The sequence below is a fragment of the Pieris rapae genome, chromosome 17 (genome assembly GCF_905147795.1).
Source record: "Pieris rapae chromosome 17, ilPieRapa1.1, whole genome shotgun sequence".
In the NCBI taxonomy this organism is placed as follows: Eukaryota; Metazoa; Arthropoda; class Insecta; order Lepidoptera; family Pieridae; genus Pieris; species Pieris rapae.
In genome coordinates this window covers 3360096-3381991 of record NC_059525.1, presented here as the reverse complement: position 1 = coordinate 3381991, position 21896 = coordinate 3360096, and the positions used below count along the sequence as shown (strand labels likewise).

General features: G+C 33.4%; 1 protein-coding gene across 3 annotated transcripts in view; it reads right to left on the bottom strand.

Annotated features, from left to right (window-relative positions):
• The window catches only part of LOC111001722, a 107169-nt gene that overhangs the window by 53327 nt on the left and 31946 nt on the right, over positions 1 to 21896 (bottom strand). The window lies entirely within an intron of this gene.

The window sequence follows — 21896 nt, the reverse complement described above, 5'->3', positions numbered from 1 at the left end:
ACTTCACCTGGAGATTCGTAGTTGCGGACGTCACACGACCCATTATTGGTGTTGACTTCTTGGGCCACTACAACCTATTAGTGGACTGTCGTCGTCACCGCCTCATCGACGGCCTCACAAGTTTGTCCGTCAACGCGCCACGCTGCGCCAACATTTCTGTGGAAACGGTGACCATCAAAACAGTTGCTGGAAACTCCGACTTCCATGACTTACTTCGCAACTACCCAGATGTAACGAAACCTACTGGAAATCCAAAAGAAACCAAGCACCAAACGAAGCATCATATACGTACTACCCCTGGTCCACCAGTAGCAGCTCGTCCCAGACGTTTAGCCCCAGATAGACTGCTTATTGCGAAAAAAGAGTTTGAAGAGATGTACGCAAATGGAACAGCTCGTAGATCAGAGAGCCCATGGTCGTCTCCCTTACATTTAGCCAAAAAGAAGGACGACGGTTGGAGACCATGCGGCGACTACAGAGCACTTAATGCCAGAACCATCCCTGATCGATATCCAATAAGACAGATTAATGACTTTGTTTACCAGCTGTCTGGAGCTAAAATATTTTCAAAGATTGACCTGATTAAGGCCTACAATCAGATACCTGTCGCGAATGAGGACATACCTAAAACAGCCATAACGACACCATTCGGACTGTTCGAATTTCCGTATATGACCTTTGGTTTAAGAAATGCTGCTCAAACCTTCCAAAGATTCATCGATGAAGTTCTTCAAGGCCTGGAATTTACATATGGGTATATTGACGACATCCTAGTATTCTCGAAGACCAGAGAACTCCATCTTCAGCACCTTAAAACTGTCTTCGAACGACTTAACCAGTATGGCATCTTAATAAACACCTCTAAGTCCATATTCGGCATTAACGAAGTAACTTTCCTCGGCTACAGCGTCTCGACTGAAGGCATACGCCCCCTCAAAGAGAAAGTGGAAGCTATTACCAACTACCCACAGCCAAAAACAGCAAAACAACTCCGACGGTTCCTGGGAATGATAAACTACTACCGGAAATTCATCCCTGATGCAGCAAAGATACAGGCTCCTCTGAACGATGCCTTAACAGGTAACATCAAAGGAAATGCACCTATCGATATGACTAACCTTGTAACAGCTTTCAATGAGTGCAAGCGCAGCCTATCTCAAGCCACTCTTCTTGTCCACCCTGAAATCAACCTGGATCTAGCCTTATTCACAGATGCTTCAGACGACTCCATCGGCGCTGTCCTGCAACAAAAACGAAAAGGCAACTGGGAACCCTTGGGATTTTTCTCTCGTAAACTGACGACATCGCAAAAAAAATATAGTCCATACGATAGGGAGCTTCTGGCCATATACGAAGGTATCAAACACTTTAAATATATGTTGGAAGCAAGAAACTTTTGCATTTACACCGATCACAAGCCCATCACCTACGCCTTCACAACAAACAGAAGCCAGTGCTCTCCAAGACAATTCCGCTATCTTGACTATATATCTCAATTCACCACCGATCTAAAATACATTCCCGGTAAAGACAACATCGTCGCTGACGCCCTATCACGTGTAGAAGAGATTGTCACCATAAATTACGACGCACTTGCAAGAGATCAGGCTCAAGACCCTGAATTGCAAGCTTTGCTTACCAAAAACACAGCACTACAACTGAAGCAGATCGCTGAAAACCAGTTGTACTGCGATTTTTCCACCAAATCGCCTAGACCGTATATAACACCTGCCTATCGCAAACGCGTTTTTGAAACCATACACCAACTCAGCCATCCAAGCGGCCCTACCACTGCTAAAATGGTAGCTCAAAGATTTGTGTGGCCCGGAGTAAGACGCGATTGCAAAACTTGGGCAAAGGAATGTGTAGACTGCCAACGAAGTAAAGTCAACAAACATACGAACGCACCATTTACAACCTTTTCAGTACCATCAGAACGTTTCGCCCACGTACACCTGGACATTATAGGCCCATTACCATACTCTAATGGCTTTAGATACTGCCTGACAGCAATAGACCGCTTCACACGTTGGCCTGATGCCTATCCACTAGCGGATATTACAGCAGAAACTTGTGCTTCCGCGTTCATTACCAACTGGGTATCTCGTCATGGATGTCCACAAACTGTAACAACAGACAGAGGCTTACAATTTCAATCACAACTCTTCCAAAGCATCACTAACCTGATTGGCGCAGAACATCGTCCCACCACCTCATACCATCCGCAATGCAATGGAATGGTGGAGAGATTACATCGCCAACTAAAAGCAGCCATCATCTGTCACAACAACCCACAGTGGACTGAAACACTTCCCCTAGTGCTACTAGGAATAAGAGCTGCCTGGAAAGAAGATCTGCAGGCATCAGCCGCCGAGCTAGTATATGGAGAACCACTACGACTACCGGGACAATTTTTCTCAACTTCGCTTGACCAGAACCTAAATCCAGCAGACTATACAGCTCGCTTGAGAAATCATATGGCAGCATTAACCCCAACTCCTGCATCAAACCACAACAGTAAAACATTCTATTTGCCGAATGACATACATACTGCACAGTTTGTTTTTCTTCGCCGTGGTCCCGCAAAACGATCACTTGAATCACCATATACCGGCCCATATAAAGTTCTGAAAAGAAATACAAAAACATTTTCATTAGACATAAAAGGCAAAGAAGTTACAGTAACAATAGACAGAATAAAACCAGCTTACCTTACGAAAGAAAACAGAGAATACGACACGACCATTCGTTCACCGATGACCGTACTGCCGCTTCACACCAATCACGATGCACCGCTACCTGAAAAAAAGACTAGAAGTGGAAGATTAGTTAAGTTTCCGGACTACTATCGACCGTGAAACGGTCTCGGCAGGGGAGTGATGTGGCGTCCTCGTCGTCATTGGTAGCTGAAATAAAATTATCAAAATAAATTATATATTAAATTACAAAAAATGCACTTACCAACTTTTACGTATAGACCGTGTCTATTGTTCTCCGCGGCAGACGGGGGGCGAGGCACGCGCATTCCACAGCGCGCTCCGCCACCAGTACGGCCCACGACTTCTTAAGTGACACACGTACATCTCGCTGCCGACGCCGCGGTTTATTTTTACGAAAATTATACATCGTTGAGATCACACAAGTTTTATTATTTTTATATAGTGATATACGACAACGCGAACACTATATAAGTTTTAATTTAATAGGTAATGTTTCATATAGAGGATATGTGCGACGACGAAAGTTGATAGTTAGGGCCAGAACCAATAAAGACGTTGCATTTACTGAATGCTATCTCCGATACTATCGATATCTATCTATATTTGCAGAGTAAGTTCACAGTATTGGTGATATGCTGATCCTTGTATTTTTTTCACATTTTGTGTGCACAATATAGCTGCTAATTTATGATTGTGAAAATGTTTTGTTTTTATCAAGAAATGGAACGCTCATTTAGATTCTAATGTCTGAATGTTTTTAAAAAAATAAGAAAAAAATTACATAATTATATAATCTGATTGTATTTCCTAACAAAATTGTTAAACAATTTCATCAATTTCTAGGAAACTATATTGTTAAGTTTAATGACCTGCGGAATGTTATCTAGATATTTGGCCTAAATACTTTATAACAAACAGTGCAGGGTCATGACAATGAACTCAAAATGTCCAATACATTATTAAATATAGATTAATCGATTTCACATAATGCAATCGCAAGCTGTCCTATTGTTTCGGCTTGATGGATTCGCGACAAGCATACTTAAAGATCAATGCCAAAACTTTGTTGAAGTTGATACCACAGATTTGTTTTGATATAAAAGAATCCTATTAAATACAGAATATTATACAACTAGAGGCATGGTTTCAACGTACCAATACTTACTTAATACTTACTTAATATTACACTTTTAATAAATTATTTAAAACCACATCGAGTTGTATTGAAAACTCTTCATTCAATTCCTATTCATCGCTCTGAAATATATTATAAAACGTTTCTTCTCATTGATAAGTTTTGCATCGGGCGAGATTATATAAAATTAGTATTTATTCTGTTCCTTTGTACTAACGACGAATATAATTTTTGTATGGGTTTTAATTGTATAGTCATGACCATATAATCAAGATTGTATGTTTATGAGTATGATATTAAGGCGGAATATATTAAATTAGTGTCGCTTATTCGTACTTTATAAACACATATATTTCTATTTTTAGCAATTGTAAAGGGTTATGTTAAAAGATAGCATCTTATATCTGAAATTGACATAAGATACTAATTATTATCATAATGCATTTAGAACAGAAGCCAATTTCAAAGCGACACAAATCATTTAATTTGCATATCTTTGTCATTGATCCGATAATTTGTTTTTGATAACTAATAACCATTCTAATAGCATATTTAAATATTAATTAAGTTTTGTTACGACAAAACGTAATAGTGATTTACATTGCTAAAACTTTTAATTAAAGTTTCGAAATTACATAATTTGAAAGAGAAATTTAAATTAAATATTCTATTGGATAATAAAATTGTTAATTAAGTTAGTGGTAGTCTAGTACTTAATCGTGCGATAGACAACCCCGTGGTCGTGCATTCAACTCCCAATTGCAAAAAATTTCATGGTATGGAACACGGAGATTGGGTGGATTGATGTATACACACAGTGATACTATTAAAAAAATATATCTTTTGTCATATAAATAAGTAGGACCTGGATGACCGAGCTTTGCTCGGTATTTTTTTATTTTTATAAATCGTGTTTTTTGTAAATTATATTTAAGTACGAATTACATCAGAATAATAAAAAAAATTGAACTGGTTTTTTTAAAGTTATTAATTTAAAGAAAAAAATTATGAGTGTGATAGAACACGAATAAAATGAAATTTTCTAGAAATGATTCCTAGCCAGATCGATTTATCGCCCCTGAAACCCCCCGTATACTAAATTTCATTAAAATCGTTGGAGCCGATCCCGAGATTCCGATTACATATATATATATATATATATACAAGAATTGCTCGTTTAAAGATATAATAAGATTTATAACTATTAAAGTACAAATAAATAAATTTAACCGTGCAATGTTTGCCGATAGAAACAATACGCAGATCGTGACTAGTCTAGTGACAGGCTAAATTGTTCGCACACTACCGTGGAAATTTTAAAGCCAATTCTGTAGGAATTTCATGCTATAATAATTTTAACCTTTTATATGAGATACAACGTCAAATGCCAGATAAGTGGCCATTAGTAGACAATACAGTACCGATAAGTACTTGCTTCTTTAAGTTTGTTTAGCACTGTGTGTTAATTGTCAAGCTCGTTATGGATAAATCCTTTAGGCTAGATCGGGGACACAAAATATCTGAACCACGCAAATCTTTGCTGTTAAGCAATTAGCGTAAGCGGTAAGATTTATTTCCGGTGAAGTTTTTTTTTTACAGAACGGGGGTCAAACGGGCAGGAGGCTCATCTGAAGTTAAGTGATACGCCCATGAACACTTACATTGTCAGAAGGCTCGCGAGTGCGTTGCCGGTTTTTAAGAATTGGTACGCTCTTTTCTTGAAGGACCCTAAGTAAGAAATGGTTCAAGGAATAAATTAAAAAAATCGCATTCGCAAGTCGTCTTCGAGTTTTGGACTTAGCGTACTACAATATAGCTACTTCCTTCTTTTGGCTACTATAAATAGGCAAAAGCCCTTCCTAGTAAATGTATTAGAGAGATTGATTCTAAGCATACAGGATGTAGTTTAGTAACACTATTAGAAATTTTTTCACAAAGATGAGACATAACGCCTAATTTCGCTTATAAAGGCTCTTATCTAAACAATTTTAATATCAATTATTGTATACATTATGTAACGAGGGACCTTGAAACATGACCATAGTCGTGACTCGTGAGTCGAGCGGTCAGATTGTGTGTACCAAGTGACAGGAGTATGCGAAATTACTTTGTCACTCATTTATTTATTTGAGATAATGTCAAGGTTTCATTACAGGTTTGAATTCCCTTTCAAGTGTCAAGACACATTCACATACACTGTACAAATATTTCTACACGATATATTATAATTTTTTGTATTAAATACTTTGATAAATTGCGTTTGCAGTGAATAATTACAGGCAGTATTTTATTTTATGCACGAGTTGCATTCAGAAGCCCTTGTTTGATCAATTTTGAGACATATAATACAAATTAAAATTTTACCAGTGAAGCTACAACGATTTAAGGTTATGGTCTCAGATTTCTGTATTCTTATTGTGATCATTTGTTTTTTATAACCAAGTAGGTGATAAGCCTTCAGTAGCTGACACCGTCGACTTTCGAAAATTTACATAGCTGCAAATCTTCTGAACACAGTATAAATAAATCTGCACCCATCATCTGTAAGCCTACCTTTTTACTTTGTAACAAATTATAATGCGGTGATCATGAATACTGTTGAAAGTACTATACTGATATAAAAATTTCCGCTTTTCATAGTCTATATACAGATATGTTAACCTGTTTTGTCTGTTGTAAAAACACGAAATCGCATGGACTGTAACAAGTATAATTTTAAATCGCTTAAGCCTTTACCCACCACCATACATAGCTAAATCGTGAACACCCGTGATAGATGCCTTGAGTCACAGCTCACAACTTGATACCATATTTACGAGCACTTGAAACCGTGACAGCCTGAAAATGTCATGAAGGGCAACTAATGGCCGACACGATATGCCTTACTGATTAATAACTTATTACACTAGAATTCAATAGACCACATACAGTGACAAATGACTATTTCAATGTGATTGTGTTATCGTAATCTATGCTTTCATGTTATGGCATTTATTTATTATCTGTGTTTACATTAAAAATAAAACACCCTATATTATTATTAAGATTTTCGTACAAATCAAAAAGCGTTGCCGGAACTATATAATTCGCTCTATATATAATGTATTTAGGAGGTTTGATTCGCGATGCAACAATCAATATTTTATATTACGGGATCAGGAATATTGTATTTTCAATTTAAATCGTTTAAATATACTCCTTCCTACGAAGTATGTAAAAGAAACATTTTAAATAGTGTTTTTATAAATCTTGGTTTTTGTAACCATTCAGAATTCTAATTGAATTAGCCGAGTTCCGGTATTGTACGTGATTGTATTTTTAGAATTGCATTTAGAATTGCATGAACTATTAATATTCGTAGTTTTAGTAGACAAGTACGACATACGAACTAGTTGGTGTACATGGCCATGTCCTAACTTCTATACAGTGTATACTGCAATTAAGTATTAGTTCATCATCTGAGTCATACTTTTTTTTATTCGCACTTGCATTCGCATTGCTTCGCACTTCAATATTTGTTATTTTTTGTAAATTTTTTAACATTTGTCCTCTTTGTATGATAGATATCCTTAAACAAAACACTTTTAAAATAACTAGAGGTATTGAGTCATACATTTGCAATTTTCGATTTGAGTGACTTTATTCTAAATAGATATTGATGCACACGACACTCAGATACAGCAATTATAATGAAGTTCGAACGTAAGAAGCTTCGTTATAGGAACATCGGAATCGCGTTAACACGGAAGCTTCCAGACGCTCGAGCAAAACTAATTCAATTGCGATGCGAATACAACTTGTTTAGCAAGATCTTATTTTATCACGATTATTTTAACTTTATAGAAGAACTGTTTTGCATTGTATTTATATTAAAAGTTATTTCGTTGTCATGGAATCGGGACGTTTATTTTCAATGTCGATTCGTGCTCTCGCAATTAAGATAAAATTCTTGCACTTGAACTTGATATGAACTAAAAAACACCAACATTTTTTTATTAAATGCGCAGATGAAGTTCACTTTACAAAAAGAAAATGTGTATGTACTTATGTACACGCGTTAGATGTATATTACTTGTATACTTTTTGGCGTAAGAAAATAATTTTTTTTTTTAAATGTTATCTTTCGTACAATAAGGCGATTAAAATAATAATATTTTAGATTATAATAATAATGGAAGATTAATAATAATGGAAGACCTCTGCAGAATTAAAGACGTTGCTGCCACTCACCAACTGGTGGACTGACGACATCGCAATGACTCCCAATGCATGCAGAGGCCAGTGCAGGCCCTACTGGAGGAAAGTTCAGAACTGATGACCAAGTTCTCATCTCATATAAATATTTTTTTTTAATACTAGTATCTTTACTGAGACATCATGGAATATTGCGATATAGCCTATACAAACACTAATACATAATTTACTAATACGAATATTTAACTTAAGAAAGTGTTCAATAAGACTAACAGTCTCTATTTAAAAAATCTTGTGTTCTATTTTTAAATATGAATACAGAAAATATATACAAAAAAACCTTAATGATAATACTTTTCCAACATCTATGCGTGGATCATTTAGTAACAGTTGTGAGTGATGAGTTATTACGATCTCGCTATTAAGCTGAGCACTCGAATTATATCACGCCGCGTGCTAACGACACCCATTCAAGTAAATGCTACGGATGAAATTTAAAATATCGGATATTAATTCAAGCTTAATCTCCGCTATATGAAATTCTTTATAAAGGCAATTTTTCAGTGTAAATACTTAATCAATATTCGATTTAAATTTATTTTCACGTTACCAAATTAATGTTTACTGATAAAGTTGGATATATATTATAACAAATAGCTCTTAAATATAGCATTATGATGTAACTTCAATAAATTATAATTTAATGAACTCTTCGCTTAAGCACTAAACATAAACACTAATGAAAGCATTTTTTTTCCAAATTTTCGTTTCATAAATCTTTTCAAAGAGTTAGCAATAAATAAAAAAATACACGAATTGGTCGAGCCGTCTTTGGGTTTTGAGTTTTAGCAACTTATTGTAAGATTAATTTTTATTTGTATAGATAGACAAGTTTTGAAATAAACAATTTAATGAATAGTACTAAGGTACATTCGCAACTAAAATGTTTACATAGTAATTACTATCCATATAATATAATTATTTAAAATTTAACAAATATACAGTATTTACAATTTTCTTAACCTATCTAAAATATTTATCTGTGTATTATTTTCTTATGTATAGCATCTTCTTTTTTGTAATTGTATAATGATTATGGCAAAGTAGGGGATTTGTAGTGTACTATTAGTTCGATAAATCTCCAAATTTAATAGCAGTAATAAAGAATATAAAATTGCCCGTTGAACGAACTTTCTTAAAGAAATTTGATTATAAAGCAAAACAAGTGTTAAAGAAGTGTTTTAGCGAAAGTTGTGGCGCGTAAAGATAACAGATACTTTCAAAACAATATTTTTTGTTCATCAACATCGCTTTCCATAGTCGGGTGAAATAAGGTAAATATCAAAAACTACATACAGTCTATGGTCTTCTAACCTCATTACGACTCTTAGATTGGACTTGGCCATGACTCGGAATGCATCGGAAAGTTATTGACTTTTGATAATGAAACCAGTTTGCGCCAAGCTGACCGAGAGTACGTGGCCCCGTTCAATACCAGTTGAGCCTGCTCATAATTGTCGCCTTTTCTATCTTATCTCTTACGCAAGCGTTCACTGCGCCTTCATTCATTAAACTCTCTCACGATACCTATCAAAACCAGAAATGTACTACCATCAGTGAAATGATCGCTCCCGTCTTTCGAACAATACGTAACAGAGTATATGTTGGGCTTACGAGGAACGATAGCTTTTAAGTCGTCGTTAAGTAACCGGCAAATAAGATTGCCTTTACACGATAGAAAATAAACATTGCAGCCAGTTCAGCTGGTCCTTCTACAATTTAATGGCTTTTGTTGAAAGTTACTAAGACGGGAACTTTTTGGCATAAAAAAAAACAACTTGACATTTCAGTATGTTATTTAAGACTGTCCATGGATAAAGACCATAGACATCGTGTGACTGTATACTTCTATACTATGGAAATATAGAGTCTGTGGTATAACATAAGTGGACTTTATGTTGTCTTAGCATGCATCGTTCCAAAACGATTTGGATTAAACTTTTGCTTTGATTAAATAAGTGATACACGACTAAATACGGCTAAATATATGGATGTAATCGGATATCCATAACCATACCGAGCTAATTGAAAAAAGAAATTTCTTGGCACGGCAATAGAGCGATTACTGTGAAGCCCGGAGAACTAATTTGAAACTCATAACTTTCGCCTTTCTTATACAGAATAGATGCATTCAAGCTAACAAAGAAAGCAAGGCTTACGAAAGTTGTGATGGTAAATTGCACATTCGGCGGATAATCTTTGTAACATCACGTACAAAAATCGCAATAATAGCCAATTAGGAAGGTAGGCAACGCCAAGAAAACCTGTGGCTTTTTGATCACGAAAAGTTGCAAAACGTCCTACAATCATATATATTGTGCAAACTTCTATTTTCTACCATTAAGTGTTATTTTCTATGTCCTTGCCCTAATGAAACACTGAGACAAAAAGCGTTTGAATTATCTAAGGAAATAATTCGATTTGCTCATTATTATGACGGAATAAACGCGTTGAAGTATCGGACAGTTGCAACAATATTCTGCCAAATAAGTTCTGCTCAATGTGCCCATAAATTAATCAATTTCACACTTTAAATGTGAATATTGTATATAACGACGCACCGTATAATTTTTGCCGCATTTCTGGTGATGGTTTATGAAAATTGACTGGGCTTTGTCAATTTTTAAACGGAATGCTCTTATTTGGAGTAACAATTGTGTTTTAACGACTATTTTAATATGAAATAGATGTATGTTGAACGTTGGAAAATTTATAAGACATTCACAAAGTTTTAATTTTTATTAAAAAAACTTTGGCTTAATAACTCGTTGTTTATTATGTTACGTATATTTTTTTAAATTCTTAATATGGGCTGTGAATGTGTGGTTAATACACGCTTCGGTTAATAATGTAATAGAGGCCTTACTAAGTATTTTGGTTGTAAACTAACACAGACAGCGCACGCTTATAACGAACCTCAGCTACACTCTCAAATAAATACGCACTAGGGAATACAATCTAGAGTCGAGATCGTTAGTTTTTTTTTCTATAGTATTTAAGAAATATTATAGAAAAATAAGAATCGAACGTAATCTCGCGGGATCCAGGTGTCGTGAGATCGGGATGGCATCCCCTAATACGCACACCCATTCAAAAACACGCTTATACGGCTTGTGTTTGACTAGATACCATGGTAGATGCACAATGGGGTTTAAACATGCCCTATGTACCATGGAAAAATTGTTATGTAGCTACCAACAACAACACAGAGGAGTGATTGGACGAACGATGACTTAATTTATGATTAATTAATTTTATCACTACCATTCCTGTCAGGAATTTTTTTTTATATATTCTAAATTTATATTTCCTCTTTCAACCAAAAACAATTTGCAATACTTACGAGTTACATAATTATCAACATGCACCTAACAACTCCATCTCTGCGATACACTCGAAAGTTAAGCCGAACTAGCAGCACTCCAGAATTTATTTTATAACAAAATTAACTAGTATATCGTCGGAATACTTTATTACTAGAGACATAACACTAAAAAGCGCTTCCTTAATTGCATCATTTCAATCCAACTTTAGTTTTCAGCACGCTAGCGCTGTATAATTTTCCTCTAACAACTTGAAAATAATCTTCCACTGAAAACAGGGAATTGGAGTGAAATTTCCGTACGGCTATAAACTGTTACTTGTTTAACGTTGGGAAAATGAGAGGACCAGTATAAAGAGTGAAGGTTTTGGCCGTTTTCTTTGGCATTAATGAAGACCTGCTCCTTGGGGCGGCAATCTCGCGCCCAGGCATCTTATCTACCTTGGGTATCACCAAATCGTCTCACATTAGGTGATTGTTTGAAATTCTTAAAGATGGAATAATTGGGATCATTTAAGAAAACCTAACCAAAATTGCTACGTTATCACAACTACTTTAAATAAATAAACTTTACTGTATAAAGATTACAAATAAAATACGTCATACATGCCGATACAAGAATTTTTACAAGAAAGTCAAAACTAACCAAAATTGAAACGTTCTCACAACTAGTTTAAATAAATAAACTTTACTGTATAAAGATTATAAATAAAATAAGTCATACAAGTCAAAGGAATTTGACGGGAAAACTCACTTCTATTTGAAAAAGTAATTTACACTTTACATTATTGTTAACCTCAAACCTGTTAACTTTAAAAATTGGTTGCGTACTGCCTAATTACCTTACAGCTGAGATATGTTGGAGCGAAGGCACTTCTGTCAGCTGCCATTGTCATTATATGTCACAGATCTCATAAAATAACAACATCAAAGTCAAATCAGATTAATACCGTAAATATATAAACTGGTGGTTTCATTAATTTTGCTCACGTTGCTAGATCTTTAAATTAACGACAAAAATTAATCGAATAAACCGCTTGTTAATGTATGAGCTCTGTGACATAATGACAATGGCAGCTGACAGAAGCGCCATTGCTTCGAAATGTATAATTACTAAATCAGGAGAAATGATATTTTAATTGCAATGTTATCGCTTATTTAAGTTTTGATTACGTTATAATTTTTTCTGAATATTTAAAAATTAATTAGTGATCTCGTTACTTCCGACATGAGCTGTCATGTCACATTATTAACTCAAGCCTTCAATTGATTGATGTGTACAAGTTGTTAAATCGTGTATCCTTTTTTATACTCTGTGATTTATAACAATCAACTTTTTGTTAAAACAGATCATGTATAATTAGTTGCTTTGTTTTTTATAGTTTTTTTAATATCATTCATTCATATCGGTCCCGGCTCGTAGTGTACATATATAAATACGATGTACCTGCAATCTTTATTTAAAACAAAGATAAAAATTTTGTATCTATTTCGACACCACTCACTGAGACGTGTGTGATATTTAAAAATTTTGTGTTCGTCATATTTAATCATAAACGTAGGTTATATTTACTAGCGACTACGTCCTCGCTATAAATATCATTATGACAATTAACGGATTTCATATCACCTTCCTAATTAAATATTGAATGCACAACAAAAAATAATTTATATTCCCTAAGTTGCATAGGCCATGTTTGTTATTGTACTGAGCTGTAATTTAAAATGGCTTTACTGGTAATAACAAAACCTATCGATTAAAAATTGGGAGATTAGCCAATGTTAATTTTATATTAGTTTTAACTTTAAGCCAGTTTCAAGTAAAATGTAAGGAAACTATGCGCGCTATAAAATAAACAGTCATCAAAACACCAATGTTTTAATTTCTATTATATACATGTAAGAAGAGTACTACAGAATAATGTTTTACTTAAAAATCACTTAGTGTAATGCAGACCGTATCCTAGTTCCATACATTTTAGCAAAGTACAGACACTTAGTATAAAACAGGACAAAACCCTGTTTAAAAGCAAGATTTAAGCTATGAGGACAAATAGTTTTCGTGTGTTTTGAACAGACTTCATTTGTTTTTAGTGAAATTGTTTTGTTTTGTCGTATTTATAAGGATTACTAGTACTTAAACTTTTCTCGTTCGCGACGTATTTTTAAGTCCTACCGTTTTATGTTTTCAAACGTTAGATTAGATTTTTAAAGCCACGCTTTTATGATATAAGGGATTGCTTAGGCTCCAAGAAGATATTGACATATAGTGACATTATATATAATTTTATTTTGACATATATGTAGTTCTGAATTAGTCCCTAAATAACTTACATTCATTGTCGCGTTAATTAAATATTTCATTTATAAAATACAGTCATCTAGTTTTCTGTGTGAAACAAATATTTCTATACAAATATGAAACAAAAGACAAACCAACCGTTCATTGTTAAACCTCAAAACTTATTAATAATAACCATAACAAAATAAAAGCTACCTGTATGTTTTTTTAATGTCTATGCCCTCACGAATTACTTAGCAAATTAAGTAAATGACCTAAATCAAAATTCGAGTGTACTCCTCCCTTAAAGGTCGGCAACGCTTCCACTACAAATTGGTGTCTATGGGCTGCGAAGAGTGCCTTTTTGGGCGTCCCACAGGATCGTTTGACCCCCTATTTTACAAAAAAAACGAGTTACCTAATATATTAATGACAGCAATTAACTATACTTGTTTAATTTAATACCAAATGATTATTCTCTTGCAGCTTTGTATTTCAATAAAAGGAGTTTTCGAAAGATTTTGTATAGAAGTCTGACAGTCTTTTCTTTCAGGTTAGTAATGTGAAATTCTCTATTTAAAGAGATGATGAATTTTGTATGTGAGTAGCAAAATGTTTGCGAAAGTTACGAGTACAATTAGGCCACACTTTTAGTGTTTAGTTTCAACATTGGTGACCAAATAGTACGCAATGAAATTGTCTTTTACTTATAAGAATGAATTGCTAAATTATTGCTGAATACAGCTGATAGAGAATTATTATTATTAAGAGAGCTTTATTAATAAATCCATACAAATAGTTAAATTGTTGGTAGCTTAAGTAAATATTTAAGTTAGTTTACTTGTGGTCTATTATTGTATGGTTCCTTTTAGCTTCATAAAATGTTCAAAAAAAATTTTATATAATAAAAAATAAAGCTAAAAATGGTTGCAATATTTTCAAAATTTAAGAAAAATGCTATATAATAGTAAAGATAAATGTTCATTATAATATGTCAATTTTTTATGGTTTTTAAGAAAACATAAATTTTCCTGAGAATTGAACTCCTGATAAGCAGACTAAACGCACTACGTGACAGGGTAAGCTATGGATGTGGTTAACCCACATACTTGTATATTATACACGATAATCGTTTTAAGTCAAGAGTCGTCATAAGCAGTTCATTGTATGCCAAACAAATTGTGCAGCTATTCGTAATTTATAAAGCCTTCAAAGTACGTAACGACCCTCCAATTTCCCTTTCAGTAGAATCTATTCAAGACGCGAAAGCATTTCACTTTACCTCCAACCAATCGGAGCCTTCACAATAAAATATTATGAATTAGCTATGCCTGCGAATTTGTTCGGGTTATAAAACATAATATTTATCAAAAACTTCAATATATAACTTTAGTTAACAAAGTTTGTTGTGTTGATAGTGGTTCGATATGTTTATGATAATTAAGCCGATATTTGAATATTGTATGTATAACTTGTGAAACACAAACGTCAATCGATATAAATATATTTGACAATTGACTATAAATAACCATAGAGTATCTTAAATAAAGAACAGACTATGCATCTACAGTTTAGTTTCATTACTAATGTACTGTTGGGTTTATAGCTTATAGTGAAGCAATTAAATTAATAAATTGTTAGCTTAATTTGCATCATAAAAGGCCGACAAACCAACCTTAATTTTCATATAGAACTTCCAGAATGGAATATTAAGAATAGGCCATCTTAATACCGAACGAGGTGAATATTAAAGTAGACTTTTTCGATGATTTTCTTCAATAATTCCTTACGCGGAAAATTCATGGCACGATCTCTAACCGAAACATGATTTATGAGTGCGTAGATTATAAATAAAATATGAATATGGGTTGCGTGTTTTCTATGGATAAATTGTATTTTTATTTTATCATGACCTCCCTTCATTCTTCATAAAATTTGTTTTACTACGGATAAACGTTTTTTTTTATTTGTTTTAAAAGTCAGTACAATTTAAGACAAGCGGGAGTCTCAACACATGAATTACAAGTATTGTTACTCTGTAAAACAGTGGTGGACAGTCACGGTCATGCCTGCCCATTTGTATGAAGCCCGAAAGAAACATGGGACAACATTGACTGACAGCACTGGTGAAATAACTTCTGTCACGGGTCGTCACTTTCCTACGCCTGAAGTAATCTTTGAAACCTATCAAGCTTCATAGACGGATAAAATTATACATCTAAAAAAATCTTAAATCAAACTAAAAAGTCATCACAAAGAACTGCAGTACAAGTATTAATCACGCACAAACGCCTCGTAGTACTAAATAGAATATAAAAATCGGGCGTTTGTAAAAAGCATATACACGTCTAAGTAATAGCGCAAAAAGGCATTTGGACTTTAGTAATCTTATAACATTAATCAACATATCGCTAGTGCAATTTAATATCCATAATTAGAGCATAATCTGACACCTTGAACAGAACAGACTATATCTAGCTTCACTTCCTTTTCCTGAGTAGCATAATCATAGATTAACGTAGATCTTAATGCCTGCCCCGCCGACCGTGAAGGTACACTTTTCTATTTCTAAGGTTACTGTTCTATTACAGAAACGAATATTATTATAAGCAATAGATTTCTTATAAAAGATAGAGCCATCTTTGACATTTATGTTTGATTTTCTTTCTAATCGATAAAATTATAGTTCAATTAACACATTCAATAAGAGCCATAAGAATTTTCAGTTTTTATCTGTGAGGAAAATAATTATTCATTCAATTTTTAAAATTCGAATGCAGATAATCAGCACAGATAATGTTTTCCAAAGATTAATACAAGGTTCGAGGTGACTTAGACTTAAATGACAACGCCGTATGCTCTGTGTTCATAACAATGGTACCTGTATATGTTATTAGGAATTATAAATTATAAGGTAATAATATAATAATATCATACAGCAAATGTGGGTTATGTCATATAATATAGTAGCTAATCAATGATTAACGACTAATGACGTGCAATTTGTTCGTTTTATTACCACTGATGGTATTATATATTTTTTATAACCTCTAATTAGTTTTGTTTTGACTTTGATTAATACAACTCTGCAAACGGAGGTATAAGCAACCTTAATTAATTTAATGCCGAAAAATGCTGCCGTACGTTGCATCAGAACATTTTTTAAAGGGTTTTTTTAGCAAGAATTTAATCTGTCGCATCAGTGCGTGACGGTACATTTGATGTTATAAAATGGCTAGAAAAAAAGAAATGGAACTGCAGGTGCCTGTACATGTTTTTCTAGCGTAGGCAACATTGAAGCGAGTTTTATATTCATATAATTTACTTATTAAGATTTAGTCAAAGTACCAATGATTCTATAACAAGATTCGAGATTTATGTATTCCGTGATACCTTATAAAAAGTAAAGAACAGACTACGACTATATTTCAAAATAATAGTCAACTTCTTGCAATTCAAACGACAGGACTTACAATATATTATAGAAAAAGTAATTTAATTTAGAATTGCCATATTACGTCTATTACTAGTAAGTAGATCTGCAATACGCACGTCTTGTGCAACTTAAGATCATCTCTCGATAGCGAAAGGGTTGCCACAAGAAGTAATACAGAATATTTTTATAACCACATTCAATTGTAAATAGACTTTGATCATACACTATGCATAAAAGCGAATGATTCTTGTATTTATAGTTTTATTGTAACAAAGCATTTAAAAATGTTTTATTGATATTTTTATCATTATTATTAGCATTGTCAACCCTATCTTTATTTTACGTGACCAGCCAACCCTAGTAGTTTCGTAAGGTGATACTTTTACTCTTGATAAAATGTGCCGAATACCGACGAGAGAAAGTGTTTGACAAAACTGTCATTTGCGTATGAAGTCGTGACATTAGATACGCATATTACGTGTTATGGCGTGCTAGCAAAGATATTTCGAAATAAAATAGTCTATCCAGTTAAACAAATCAACGCACTATGACCAAAATGAGATTAGCTTTTAGCTGTCACCAGTAACTTTGACACATTTTGGAAAACCGTGAGCTTATATGATTAACTGATGCTATATTCTACTTATATTATATAGTTTATCCTATTATATAACTGAGGTAACATATTATATAGGTAATATCAGTTTTGAAACGAAAACGATAATACAATACTGCTTTGTGCTTGTTTGTTTACTTCTTGCTAATAAACACTGTACATTACTTAAATCATAATTCTGTGTCTATTTAAAATAGAACGCAAAACAAACATGTATTCTTTCTGGGGTCTTCAGTCGTTTATACTTGTTCAACGTAGACTAGCTGTGTTTGTGTCGTTTATTAATTCATTTTTGTTATTTTTATATTTAATATTTAACATCTTTTAACCGTATCATAATAAGAACATTTTTTATTTTTATAGGATGGGTTATCAGGTAAATCAGTGGCTGATGGCGGGTAGTAGATGGGGTTAGCGGTATTCTAAGGAATTAACACTCCCCGACTAACTTCCTCAAATGGGTCTTGTCTCAACTCAGGTTTGGTGGGCTTGGCGTTTTCCGCCGGACCCAAGCGACAACGATTCTAAAAATATTCTCATTATATTTATGGGCGAATTCGTTTATTTAAATCACTTCAGGTTTGGAATAAAGCAAGCGTAATTTAATAAATTATAGTTTTACTAATATAAATAATTTCTTTTCTATTGATATCTTGCCCAAGTGAATTACAAAAGCGAAATTAGAATATTTTTCAAGGCGATCTTCGGTCACAGTCCACTTATTCGTAAAACTATGCGGCGTTAAACGCGCTCGTTGCACGACAACTTTGTTTTATTGCGAACACTTTTATTTACTCTTGCACCATTTTATTAGGTTTTTGTGCGGTCAGTGGTTATATACGGGTATTGAGCGGTGAATTTGGCTCCATATACATATTTAATATGGCGAAATAAATATTAATATTAAGATACGTTTGTTTTAGTTTTATAAACAACTTTACATCAGAACTCAGTACTATTTTATGAATTAAATTTACAAAGCAATTACAAACTATATGACTTCTATACATATTAAACAAAATAATTTAAAATTAATTAACATAATAAAACAGGTTTTTGTAATCCATAAAAATACATAAGACATTAAATGTAAGTAACAATAAAAACGCTGTATTTATTTCCTTTCTATTCCACAATTTTCTTTTTTTTGATAGCTACACCAATATTTCTCTTTCAAGGGGAAAATGTATACAACATGTTTTAAAAGGTTAAAAGAACCTTTAAAAACGCAGAGCATATCGCTGAGAATCAAATTCCCAAGCCAGACTAAGTATATTTGTTCACGAGCAGGCATTCTTATTATAAAAATATGATAGTATAATATGCGATTGTTTATATGGTGACTTGTATCTACAAATTTCTCTAACACATTTTTGTATATTTAAAACGTATGACGTATGATTTTTTTTCGATTTGAGTAGTCGCTGCTACGAAGTTTTACGACCACAGTACAAATTAAACGGGACAGTATTTCGACGTAGCTACTAGTATTACGTATGTTTAAATGTAATAAAATTTTAAACCAAGGTTATATATAATGCAAAATTGTGTTGCATACATAATAATTCAAACTGTTTATGTCTTAACAAATGAGCAATTAAATAAGTAATTTTAGCTTATTTTAAACTACAGAGGATAACGTTTCTAAGCTGGTATTTAGTAAGACTGAATATAATTGTTAAAATTTAATACGTTAGCGTGTTATTAATACTGTATTTGTGTATGTAATTTACTCAAAGACCTCGTTTTATTTGTAGTAGTGCAATATAGAGCAATGGCCTAGTGGCTTGAGTGTGTGACTTTTATGCCAGAGGTCGCTGTGTATCAATAGACAGTACTTTCTAACGCCCGAACACAATAATTAATCCAGAATCTCAGAACCCTACGAAGACAATCCATTTTTGGCGACAGATAGAATGCAACCTCTTCGCTCCTAACACTCATATTTGATAATCAATATAAACCAAATAATAAAACCGTAAAAATAATAATCAATAAAATAAATAATCTTGTCATGTCTTTGTTTACAACATATCCAATAGATTTTTATTATTTTACAAACTGGTGTAAGTTAAAATCATAAGATAGGATATTGGCACAGTTGAACTGTCATTTTGTCTTACAAAGGTATATCTACATACACCGAACCGATCTACCGTGGATAGCTTGTATCGACGGATGGCTATTACAATCCGTCGATTGGTTATTGGCACATTTTTATCTATATTGGATTGAGATGTCTATCGCAGATTGTCAAAAATGGATTGCGATAGGTTATTGGGTTTGGGCGTAAGTGCGTCATGAGGTAACCGCCATAGACCAAAAACGTCGATGGCGTCAGGCAGCCGCTGAAAAAGATTATCACGAAACAGATAACGATATCCAAGGAGAAGCCAGATCCTAGCGCCACTGTTTTTTCTTTTACATATTGTTGTTAAGAAATATACAAAAATTGTTAAAAAATTATAATTATATTAAGTATATTAAATATTTTATTTTTATATGAAAAAAATGTTTTCATTCATCATATCATAGATAAAATATTATGGAATAACTTCATATAACTTATTAAACTCCTGAGACCTGATTAACATAATTTTATATAAAACCTCAAAAAATAATCTTACAACAAATCCTAAATAATACTATCATTCTTTATAAGTAAGAGTGGATGCTTAAAGATAAGTACGATTCCAATATCGAAATCCAATACGTTTTTGACATACGGGAGTCATTGGTCGCCTTAGTTTCCGCATCTGTTCCAAACACCTGCCGGTTTCCTCGCGGTGTTTTCTTCATCAAACTAGCAAAAAGAAACACCTACTGGTGTACGGATGAATGCAAGACTTGAGGATATCTCAAAATAAATACGAAATATTTCGACAAAATTTTAACATGAACCGTATAGCAATTCATCCGTAATAACCAATTTTAAACACATGTTCCGCCGTCCGTAAAGTTAATAACTATAGAAAAATCGCAATCCCGAAACTGACGGGATCTGATATACATCAGGCGGTCACTCCCGCTGCTAATTTCCCGGGAGACCTTCAGCTGGACAAATCGAAATGTTTCTTTATGTCACTCGCCTTTGCCGTGTCTTAAACAAAGCCAGCTGTTATCTACACAAACGATAGGTTCTCCTGGTATAAAGAGATTTCCATGGCTGGTTATATAAAAAAAAAACAGATTTTCAGAGAAAGTCAGAAATAACACTTCATAATTTATGTGTTAGAAAATTTTTCTAAGACGTAATAAGTTTAATAATGAGCAGTGTTGGCCTAGTGGCTTCAGCATGCGACTCTTATACCTGTGGTCGTAGGTTCGATTCCGGGCTGTGCACCAATAGACTTTCTTCCTATGTGCGCATTTAATATTTGCTGGAACGGCGAAGGAAAACATCGTGAGGAAACCGACATGTCTTAGACCCAAATAAAAGTGACGACGTGTGTCAGGCACTGGAGGCTGATCACCTACTTGCCTATTAGACTTAAAAACGATCATGAAACAGATTCAGAAATCTGAGGCCAGAACCTAAACAGGTTGTAGCGCCACTGATTATTATTTATTATAATAAGTTTAATCAGGATTCATAGACTGCGTTTATTAATTACAATTATTAATCATCATTTAGTATTTCATCTGTCACCGAACCGTATTAGAATTAATACAGTAAACAAATCTTTTATCTAAATATTAAATGTTAGTAATAAAATACTGCCTTGAATTAGTCTAATTCTGAGTATTCCATAATATTTTATTCCATTCATTCATTTGTTTACTTACTCTTTAAGTATGAGCGTTTCATTCGTCGCACACGAAAAAACATCTTTAATTTAATCTATGTCAAATGGAATTGCTTGAATACTCAGTTGCTGAAATATTTCTAAGAAAAATATTTTTATTAGACGAAATTGAAATTCCTAAAGGGTAAGAGATGTTATTTTGTGTAATTAGAATGTTGTATACATAAACGGGATTCTGAAACGAGCTTCTAAAATTTTAAGTTGATATTTAGTAACATTAACTAATTAATGTTGAAAATTGTGACTTTCTTACTAATTTTAGATTCTAGATTTCCAGATTTACGTCTTAGAATATTTTGTTATGGTTCCTTAGAGTTGCTTGGAAG